The 10,574-nt window shown below is 39.2% G+C and overlaps 1 protein-coding gene across 2 annotated transcripts in view; it reads right to left on the bottom strand.

Moving 5' to 3' along the window:
* The window catches only part of SLC39A8 (solute carrier family 39 (zinc transporter), member 8), an 83,503-nt gene that overhangs the window by 71,720 nt on the left and 1,209 nt on the right, over positions 1-10,574 (bottom strand). The window lies entirely within an intron of this gene.

Below are 10,574 nucleotides of genomic sequence, written 5' to 3'. Positions count from 1 at the left end.
CTGAATGTTGAGCTTTAAGCCAACTTTTTCACTCTCCTCTTTCACTTTCATCAAGAGGCTTTGTAGTTCCTCTTCACTTTCTGCCATAAGGGTGGTGTTATCTGCATATCTGAGGTGATTGATATTTCTCTGGCAATCTTGATTCCAGCTTGTGCTTCTTCCAGCCCAGTGGTTCTCATGATGTACTCTGCATAGAAGTTAAATAAGCAGGGTGACAATATGCAGCCTTGACGTACTCCTTTTCCTATTTGGAACCAGTCTGTTGTTCCATGTCCAGTTCTAACTGTTGCTTCCTGACCTACATATAGGTTTCTCAAGAGGCAGGTCAGGTGGTCTGGTATTCCCATCTCTTTCAGAATTTTCCACAGTTTATTGTGATCGACACAGCCAAAGGCTTTGACATAGTCAATAAAGCAGAAATAGATGTTTTTCTGGAACTCTCTTGCTTTTTCAATGATCCAGCGGATGTTGGCAATTTGATCTCTGGTTCCTCTGCCTTTTCTAAAACCAGCTTGAACATCTGAAAGTTCACAGTTTACGTATTGCTGAAGCCTGGCTTGGAGAATTTTGAGCGTTACTTTACTAGTGTGTGAGATGAGTGCAATTGTGTGGTAGTTTGAGCATTCTTTGGCATTGCCTTTCTTTGGGATTGGAATGAAAACTGACCTTTTCCAGTCCTGTGGCCACTGCTGAGTTTTCCAAATTTGCTGGCATATTGAGTGCAGCACTTTCACAGCATCATCACTAAGCTATTGTAAAGCTGCATCAACTAACACAGTATTATAATGAAAATAACTATACATTAAGCACATAATTTGAGCCAGGCTAAGTATTTTACATGCACTGTCTTTTTACTTGCTATTTGAAGTAATACAGGAAAAAAATACAGCTTCTTTGTTTGACTTACTACACATAATACACTAAATATAGAAGTGTCTAAAATATAATGAATGCTCAGTAATCATTATTATTGTTCATATATCTTAGTTCACAACTACCCTATGATAAGTTTGATTCTTTCAGTTCACAGATGTGAAAACTGAGGATTAAGGAGGTTAAGTCACTTGGCTGTGATTACCCAGCTAATAAGTGACAGAAATAGAATTTCAGCCCAGGCCTGGTTTAACTATTAAGACTAAATTGTTAACCATTTTGTTGTACTCTCTTCTATAGTTAGAGACCTAAGAAACCCACTGAATGTATCGATGACAAGTGTATTATTTTTGAACTAGGTTCACAGAAATAAAGCCTTAGAGGCCTTATCAAGGCTTGCCTGAGTTTTTTACTCTATTCAGTTAAGTATAAATAAAGTAAGGTACTAAATATTTGGACTTGGAAGGCATAATACTACTTTTCAGGTTAACACCTTTGATCTAGAATTCACAGATTTTTGTTTCTGTTCTCTTTAAACTTCAGGCCAAGAAAAACAACAGAGGATCTTTGGAAGGATATGGAAACTAAATTAAACAAGGCTCCATTCTGAAGATTTTCTATGTTCCGAAATTCCATCATTACAAAGGTAATTCAGTGATAGTTTCATTTCTTTATAAAATAAATCTCAAGACTCAGCAAACCCATTTGGCTCCTGAGACAGACACTGGGAACAGTTGGAGAATAAATTAGTTTCAATATTCAATTACAAATAAGAATCTACCATCACCTGGAACTGGAAATGGGAACACTCTCTGAAACCTACAAGTTTCTTAGGTTTTATAGAGTTTAGTAACAATCTTTTTAACAAATTGCATTGTAAATGATCCTAATATTAACTGTGTGCACTTAGTACTATGGACAGTCCCTTGAGGAAATGCCGCTCTGAATCCAAGTAACTGGCAAACTCTTATTACCAACCGCATTAGACTAACCCTCACTGCAGGGTTGCTTTGCTTTTCCCTAAGAAATGTCAATCCTTCTCAACTTCAGGCCTATTTCCCATGCCTATTTATATTCCTATTTTCTCCCCCAACCCTGTTGGTTGTTGTCATTCAGTTGCTTACTCATGTCTGACTCTTTGTGACCCCATGGATTGCAGCATGCCAGCCTTTTCTGTTCTTCACAATCTCCTGGAGTTTGCTCAAATTCATATCCATTGAGTCAGTGAAGCCATCCAACCATCTCATCTTCCGTCTCCGCTTCTCCTACCCTCAATCTTTTCCAGCAGCAGAGTCTTTTCCAGTGAGTCTGCTCTTCGCATCAGGTGGCCAAAGTATTGGAGTTTCAGCTTCAGCAACAGTCCTTCCAATGAATATTCAGGGTTGATTTCCTTTAATATTGATTGGTTTGATCTCCTTGCTGTCCAAGGGACTCTTTCAAGAGTCTTCCCCAAGCCCCTACTATCAGCAAAAGAAATAGAACCTCGAGGATTCAAATGTATACTGAATGTAAAGAAAACATTCTTAAGCTCCAGTCATAGTTGAAAAGCAATGGGTTTTTATGATGGGAAAATGAAGACTTTGCCTCTCAACATCTCCCAAGGTGGGCATCCTTAAGAAACAGAAATATGGTGTGAACCATGGAAAGCACAAAAACTCAAAATCTCCCACCCAGCTACTCCACTTTGAACATCTCTAAAGAGAAATGAAGATCTACCTCAATTAAGGGGGAAAGTTTACTACGCCCTCTCTTCATAACTGTGTTAGAGTTCAAACTCTCACCTTAGTGGCAACGAGAGTCCAAGAGTTAGGAATTTTGTTAAAATACTCTGCTCTTCCCTCATTACGTCAACTCATTCCCTAGCACCGAAGCACAATCCTCTTTCTCCAGTATCATGCAGTCAGCAATGCAGCTGCTTCACAGGAATGAAAAAGGAGGACTTGCAGGATTAAGAGGAGAAAACTACAGTGTATAATATAAGTTATAAGGATATACTGTGCAGTGTATGGAACATAACCAGTATTTTATAATTATAAATGAAGTATAATTTTTAAAAGCTGTGAATCACTATATTGTACACCAGTAACATACAGTATTGTACATCAATAAAAAAAGAAAAAAGATGATTAATTAATATGTATAAAAAAGAATTATCTGCCAGAGAGAATATAGCACAATTTTTTTAAAAAAGAAGGACGTATACTCTAAACTGCCAGAAGAGAGAGTAAATTCATTGGTAGAATTCTTCTGGAGTAAAAGTGAGAACAAGACTGAAAAATTTAACACTAGGCATGCGTATTTCTCCCACACCCACAATCTATCCACAGAAGAAAGAAGTTGATTAATATGCCATTCTCCAGGAAAACTTTGTAACTCAGAATTAGGAGAACTATTGTTGCCAAAATATTTTCTCCAAGAAAAATTCAACATATAAGAAAGAAATAAAATAAATTTTCCTTCTATTAGAGAATTCATGGAACCCACTGGAAAATCCATCTTGTGATTAATAGCACAGACATTTGGTACTAGCAGATATTCATCAAGTAAGTATTTTAAAAGCCAAACCAAACAAGCAAAATTCTCCAAAAAAAAAAGAGAACTGACTGACTAGTAACTCCTTCACGACGTGTTTCCCAAAAGGCTCCCTCACTCTTTTCAACAATTAGAGCATGCTACCAAAAGTGTTCATTTGGCAATTAATCACACACAGTCTTGTGATATGTCTGGTAATATTTCTCTCAGTGATTATTTAACTATTGCAGTTTTGTCTTACATATTTCCCACAAATTCCCACCTATTTCTTAGATTAAAAGCTCTCTGAGGACAAGGACCCATCATCATCATTATAATTTTTTTGCCCTTAAAGTGATCAAGCAATGTAGCTAGATAAGTAATTGAAAGTGAAAGTGAAGTCGCTCAGTCGTGTCGGACTCTTTATGACCCCATGGACTGTAGCCTATCAGGCTCCTCCGTTCATGGGATTTTCCAGGCAAGAGTACTGGAGTGGATTGCCATTTCTTCTCCAGGAGATCTGCCCGACCCAGGAATTGAACCCAGGTCTCCCGCATTGCAGGCAGACGCTTTACCATCTGAGCCACCAGGGAAGCCCAAGTAATTGATGGTTAGCCCAAAATCTGAGGTAACAGTTGCCCTGGCTAGAGACAGTATGATTTTTTAAAGTAAAATTCAAAAAATCCACTATTAGTATGTCAACTACAAACTGGCACTTGCCAAGAGCATTGCCAGCGGCTGAACATCAAGGACATTTGCCACCTGCATCTGCAGAGATTGAACCCTGCGCTGCTGCAGCTGCTGACCTTCAACACCTCCTGAGGAAGCTCAGAGTGGAATGAGGCACTCTGTGCTCCAGGCACTCTGATGGAACAGGTCTTTGGATAGTCAGATATTTTCAGGAACTGATTTCATAAGCCAATCTTTGCATTTCCTCATATCTAGAAAAGTACTAAATCCCTTCATGATGACATTACGAAGCTCCTAATAACTAGCAGAAAACCTTTTGTAAAACGAGTGCTTAATTGCACTGAACTCCCCCTTCACCAAAATATTATCTGTTGACCTTCCCACACTGCCTCTTTGGAGCAGTCTCCCAGAACTAACTGAGGTGCTATCTCCTCATTTGCCGTCCTCATTTTGCCCCAAATAAAACTTAACTCACAGCTCTCAAGTTAGGCATCTTTTTTAGTCGACAGGATTTAGGATTGTCTGAGGTTCTACCACTTACTGTTTGATTTTTGCTGAGTTACATAATCTCTCAGAACCACATATTTCTCTTGTGTAAAGTTAATAATGGTATCCTTATCATACGATTGTTGTGATTTTGAAATGTGTTAATACAAATAAATTGGTTGAGTATGTCATACCGAAAAAGAAAAAGAAAACAATAAATCCTTAGCTATAATTATTTATTTTACGTACACAAGGGCCTATGTGACTCCTAGGGTAGTGGGTGAAGATGCAAATTTGGGAGTTATTTATGGAAAGAATGAAGGGTATTTCCTCATATAGATTACCATCATCCCTGGCAAGGGAGCAAACTAAGCTCTTGACATCATGGTCAAGTGAGCTATGAGTGTCTCTCATTTTCTCAAAACCTTTTGGAAACAATGATCACACTGTACACAGTCAAGTTAAATAGAATGATATAATAAATCAGAGTAAGTCCATTGTCTCGTAAGTACAACCACGCCCTTCCATCCTGCCATCCCAGACAGTTTTTCACCTGAAAGGCATTCCTAGGACATTGATCCCATCATTTTTCAGAACATAAAAGAAAGAAAAAAAAAAAAAAAAAGAGGGCAACAACAGATGCTTTCTCTCATCCATCTACAATCAGTGCTTCCCAGCATGTCCTTCATCTAATGCACTGTTACCCGCTCGCATACTAGGAAAAAGTACAATAAACGACAAGCTATGCATACAACATGCATGCAATAACCACACACACACGCTCCTGTGTTTGCTACAGACCACCAGCCTGACCCCCTGAAATAAGCCAAGTTACCTCCCTGCCTCTTCCTCTGGCATCCTTAGGCCATAAATTAATGAAAGGAAAGGTCTAATAATAGTTACATGACCACTACAGACAAAAGGCTGCAGTAGAAAATACCTGTCTTTGGGACTTTTTCCCTACTCCTCAGTCATGGCTGCTCTCCTAGGCCTCCTGATGGGCTCTCCAGGTTCAAGCGATCATTACAGCTCCTACAAACCACTGCAGTTGCCTCAGCTCCTGTCTCGACCCACTCTGACACATTCCACACTTTCATGCAGAAGAATTTTCTAAAAACACAAGTCCGATCCCATTCCACTTTTGTTTAAAATTCTTTAATCAAATATCTCATTCTATTATACATTGTAGTCATACGTGCATTATATCATACATCTATCTAGAAACTAAAGTCATGTGAGGGCTCAAACTGCCTTACTCATATTAAGCAATCTTCACTCATTCATTCAAAAATATATATAATGGGAAATTCCATGGCGTTCCAGTGTTTAGGACATGGAGCTTTCACTGCTGAGGGCCCAGGTTCAATCCCTGGTCAGAGAACTAAGACCCCACCTGGCTTGGCTAAAAAAAAAGTGTATATATATAATATACATATATATATTATACATATACACATATAATGAATATGTGTTGTGTACCAGGCATTACACTAGCCCCTAAAGAGATGAGTCAGATCATTCCCTTCAATTTATTCAAAATTATATCAGAGGAGGGGAGGACATTCAACCATGTGAACAGAAAATTAAAATATATATAAATTATTTACATATTATACTACAATTTCAATATATGTTATGATTGCAGAGGCACCAATTAATATAGGGGCTTCTACTAAACCCCTGAACAGGCTAAGAAAGGCTTCTTAGAAGAAGTAATGTCTAAACTGATAACTAAAGCATAAGCAGATGTGTATGCAGAACCAGGAACTACCAGCAGTCTATGAAGACTGGAGTAGTAGCAAAGGATAAGACTTGGGAAATATACAGGAACCAGGTCATAAAAAGACTTAAGCCACTTTTAAGTGTTCGAAGTTTGTCTTAAAGGTATTTAACTGTTCTTAAAAAATGAGCAGTATGGTTAGGTTTGTACTTTTAAAAGACCACTCTAATTAGAGTATAGTAGTTATTCAAAATATTTCTAGAACACATGAATAGCTAAGTCTCATCAGCATAATGAAAAAATTTCAAGAATTCAAAAAAAGAGAAATTGGCAAATCAGCAGTGGCTGTGAAGTCCTAGAAATATTTTATGGAAAAAGTGTATCTGGGTTTTTAAAACTGTAAGATTTTGAGAGGGTAATTCAAGGAAATGAAGGCTAACCGAGCTGGGAACAGGAAAGGGTGCAAGGAAGAAAATGAGGTAAAAAGTGCTTGAATAAAAATATACGGTGAAGTCGTAGAAGAGTAACTAGTTTAATGTAGTGAGTGCTAGGTCTGGGCAGGTTAGGTTGATATCTCAGGGTTAGCCTCAAATGCCAGACTCCAGATTTAGACTTCACCAGCCAAGAGAATTCATGGAGGAGAACCGAAAGGAGAGAGGCATACTCCAAGTAGTGCTTTATGAAGATTGACTATGAATTGAAAGATGTTTTAAAACAACCTATGAATGAAAAAAAAAAGATGCAGGAGCTATGCTGGAAGATTTGTATCAAAAGAAAAAATGCAGTTTGGAGAGAGAAGCAGAAGTCAAAGGCTGAGTGAAGGCGGGAAACAAAGGTTGCCTCCCAAGCCAACCTGCCACACCCACACCCCCATCACCCCTACTAACCCTCCCCAGGAGACTGATTTAAATAGAAACATTTCCTGCAGCTGAGTGTGACAATTTAGAAATTCGGGGTTTTGAAGGAGAAATGAAGAGAAAAGACCACTTGGAGAATGAGATAGGACTATCAGAACAAACAAACGGTGGCACTGAGCCCATTCTTAAATCCCCTCAGTTAATCACCCAGGGTACTCACTCAGCTGGGGCTTCCCTTTGTATTCTACACTTGATCTTAGCCAAAAGGCCAAGAAGCGATCCCTTTGTATTCTAGAAACTCCCTCAGATAGAGCAGAGCTACACTTTGTCTTAGGCCCCAGAGACCCATTTAGATAAAAGAGCTCCTTCCTCTCACTTGTTTGGCCTACTTCTTCTACCTGCTCTTTGTACCCTCAGAAACCATAAGAAGCAAAACAGTAAACTCAATCATTCTATTGTCTCCAGTTTGAACTCAGGTCCCTTTGATCTCCCAAAGCAACAAGCTAATTTAATAGTACTTGCTGAAGGCAATGGCACCCCACTCCAGTACTCTTGCCTGGAAAATCCCATGGATGGAGGAGCCTGGTAGGCTCCAGTCCATGGGGTCACTAAGAGTCGGGCAAGACTGAGCAACTTCATTTTCACTTTTCACTTTCATGCATTGGAGAAAGAATTCGCAACCCACTCCAGTATTCTTGCCTGGAGAATCCCAGGGACAGAGGAACCTGGTGGGCTGTCGTCTATGGGGTCGCACAGAGTCGGACACGACTGAAGCGACTTAGCAGCAGCAGCAGCAGCACATGCTAGCAAGGTAATGCTCAAAATCCTTCAAGATAGGCTTCAGCAGTATATAAACCGAGAACTCCCAGATGTGCTGCTGCTGCTGCTGCTAAGTCGCTGCTAAGAAACAACGTCGTTTGTAAATAGATCTCATATAAGATTCAATAAATCCCTGGCCCAAAGAAATAAATTCTATCTTTTCAACTGTCCTCCAAGTCAGAAAATCATGTTTTTCACATATATTATTATTCTACTTTGTTGCAGGTGAGGAAACTGAAGTTACCTTCTTTAAGGTGTGGAGATACTAACAGCCCTAAATTTTGTTCCAAATTGGATAGTCTCCTGCTGGAGCAGATGTAAATGCCAGCAAATTAACAGATTCTTCTGGAATGGCATTTCATTGGACATGATTTAACTGATGATGGTTGTTATCAGTAGAACTTTTTAGAACATCAAACAGATGTTTGCTAGGTCTGATCAAGTGATAAATTTTCCTTGGCTTCCCTTTGTTTCCAAAGTAATTAGGGGCTTTTCCCCATCTCTTTTTGATGTCCACAGAGGCCATAATGAGGGTAGTTAAATATGCAAACAGAAGAATGAAAAACAAGGTGTCAACATACATATAATTTACCTACTTAGGTACCTACCTACTCATAAGCTGGGAATCATACTGCTAACAAACTTAAGCAACTTTCCTAAATTATTTAGGTATATTTTCCACTGTCTTTGTCAAGGTGTGGCTCAGGGGTCTTTTGTCCCTTTATAGTTCATCAGCACCTTCAAACATTGCAAGATAAGGAGATAATTTAAGTCAAAACAATGTGTAGGCTACAGATATGCAGCTGCAAGTCAAGTCCCCAGGCATCTTTCCAAGCATATGACTGACCACTCCTGCTCCTATCTAAAAATGCTTTAGTCAGCTCAGCTGTTCCTTGATTGAAGAGTCTGCAACTAGATGGAAAATACTTACGAAGTTAGTTGTTTGCCTTATTTTCTAAAACATCAATATAATATGAAGTCATTTCAGCTTTTCCAATGTATTATTTCTTAGCCATTACATTCTGGTATGTGATGCCATGCAAGAATCAGATAGACAGTTTACTAAAGAACTTGCCTAAGACCATAAAACCCTTCTGGATCAAAGGACACGCACTCTGATACCTCATGGCATCAGAATCTTATACTTCTTATGTACTGCATGTTTTAATTGAGGTAAAATATTTCTAACAAAATGAATGCCAAACTATAAGGTTATCAACAAAGAATTTATCTGATTAAAGGGGCCTCCCTGGTGGCTCAGCTGGTAAAGAATCTGCCTGCAATGTAGGAGACCTGGGTTCGATCCCTGGGTTGTGAAGATCCCCTGGAAAAGGGAAGGGCTACCCACTCCAGTATTTATTCTTGCCTGGAGAATCCCATGGACAGAGAAGCCTGGCGGGCTACAGTCTATAGGGTCACAAGAGTCGGACACGACTTAGCAATTAAACCACCACCACCACCCACTCCAGTATTATGGCCTGGAGAATTCCATGAACTGTATAGTCCATAGGATCACAAAGACACGACTGAGTGACTTTCACTTCACTATCTGATTAAAATTTCCCTAATTGTAATCGAAGGCCAGATACGTTGGGAAACTCAAGATTTCCAGGAGTAGAGTAACAGTATAACATTCCCAAACATTTTTTAACATTCCCAAACATTCTGGACCACAAAACTTTTTGTAGCACAAACTAACATCACCCAGAAGTGACAAACAATACGGAAAGTACTGAATACTGCCATTCATCATCAGTTATCACTGGAACCACAGCAGAAGGGGGGAAAAAAAAACAAAGCACTGAGTTAACAGAGTTTTAAAAAGGAGAGGGGATTTGGGGGGAGGATGCTAAAAGCACACTTTGCTTATTTCACAATTTTAAGAAATAATCATAGGCTATTTATTATGAAAATAATGAAGAATCTTTAATACCCATTTTGAAGTTTACTGACATGTATGGTCTTAACTGCGCCTAGGTAACTTAGGATGATCGTTAAATCTTAGGAATTACCAAACGCTTAAATAATGCTGTGTATCTGTACTAAGATAGGTTTTTTTCTTTTTGTTTGAATGAATGAATATTAGAACCAAACTTTTGACCTGATAGATGAATAAAAACTATGGCTCTAAACAGTTCCATCACCAGTTGACGTGTGATCTTGGTCTCAGGGCCCCCTCGGCCTCCTTAGTCTCTATACAATAAGCCCTTCAGCCCTAAGTGCCTCCTGTAACTTACAAGGGAAAGACAGAACTACATTATACCTTGCTAGCAGCTGTTACCCACCAAGCAGCTGTTAACAGGGGTGCCTGTGAGCCACTGTCTCTGCCAGGAAGACTTCAGTACGCCATTCGTATCTCAAACGCATCTCTCAAGGTGCTTCCCGCACTCAACTACTTCATAAACTTTTGCATAAAATCTTATAACCACAAGCGTCCGACGGCTCAATTCATCGGGCATAAAACTGCAGTTTCTGGTTCCCTCGTCACCGCCAGCCCTTTAACCTCGGCTAGAAGGTCAGATCCAGTAAAAAAAAAAAAAAAAAAAACAGGACCCGCCTCACACTTGAGAGACAAAACCAAGTTCTTTCTCCTGCGCTTGTCCCCTTTAATCAACGTT

The sequence above is a fragment of the Bison bison genome, unplaced genomic scaffold (genome assembly GCF_000754665.1).
Source record: "Bison bison bison isolate TAMUID 2011002044 unplaced genomic scaffold, Bison_UMD1.0 scf7180017864263, whole genome shotgun sequence".
NCBI classification, from domain to species: Eukaryota; Metazoa; Chordata; class Mammalia; order Artiodactyla; family Bovidae; genus Bison; species Bison bison.
The sequence above is the reverse complement of the archived record's forward strand: the minus strand, read 5'-3'. Positions and strand labels throughout refer to the sequence as shown.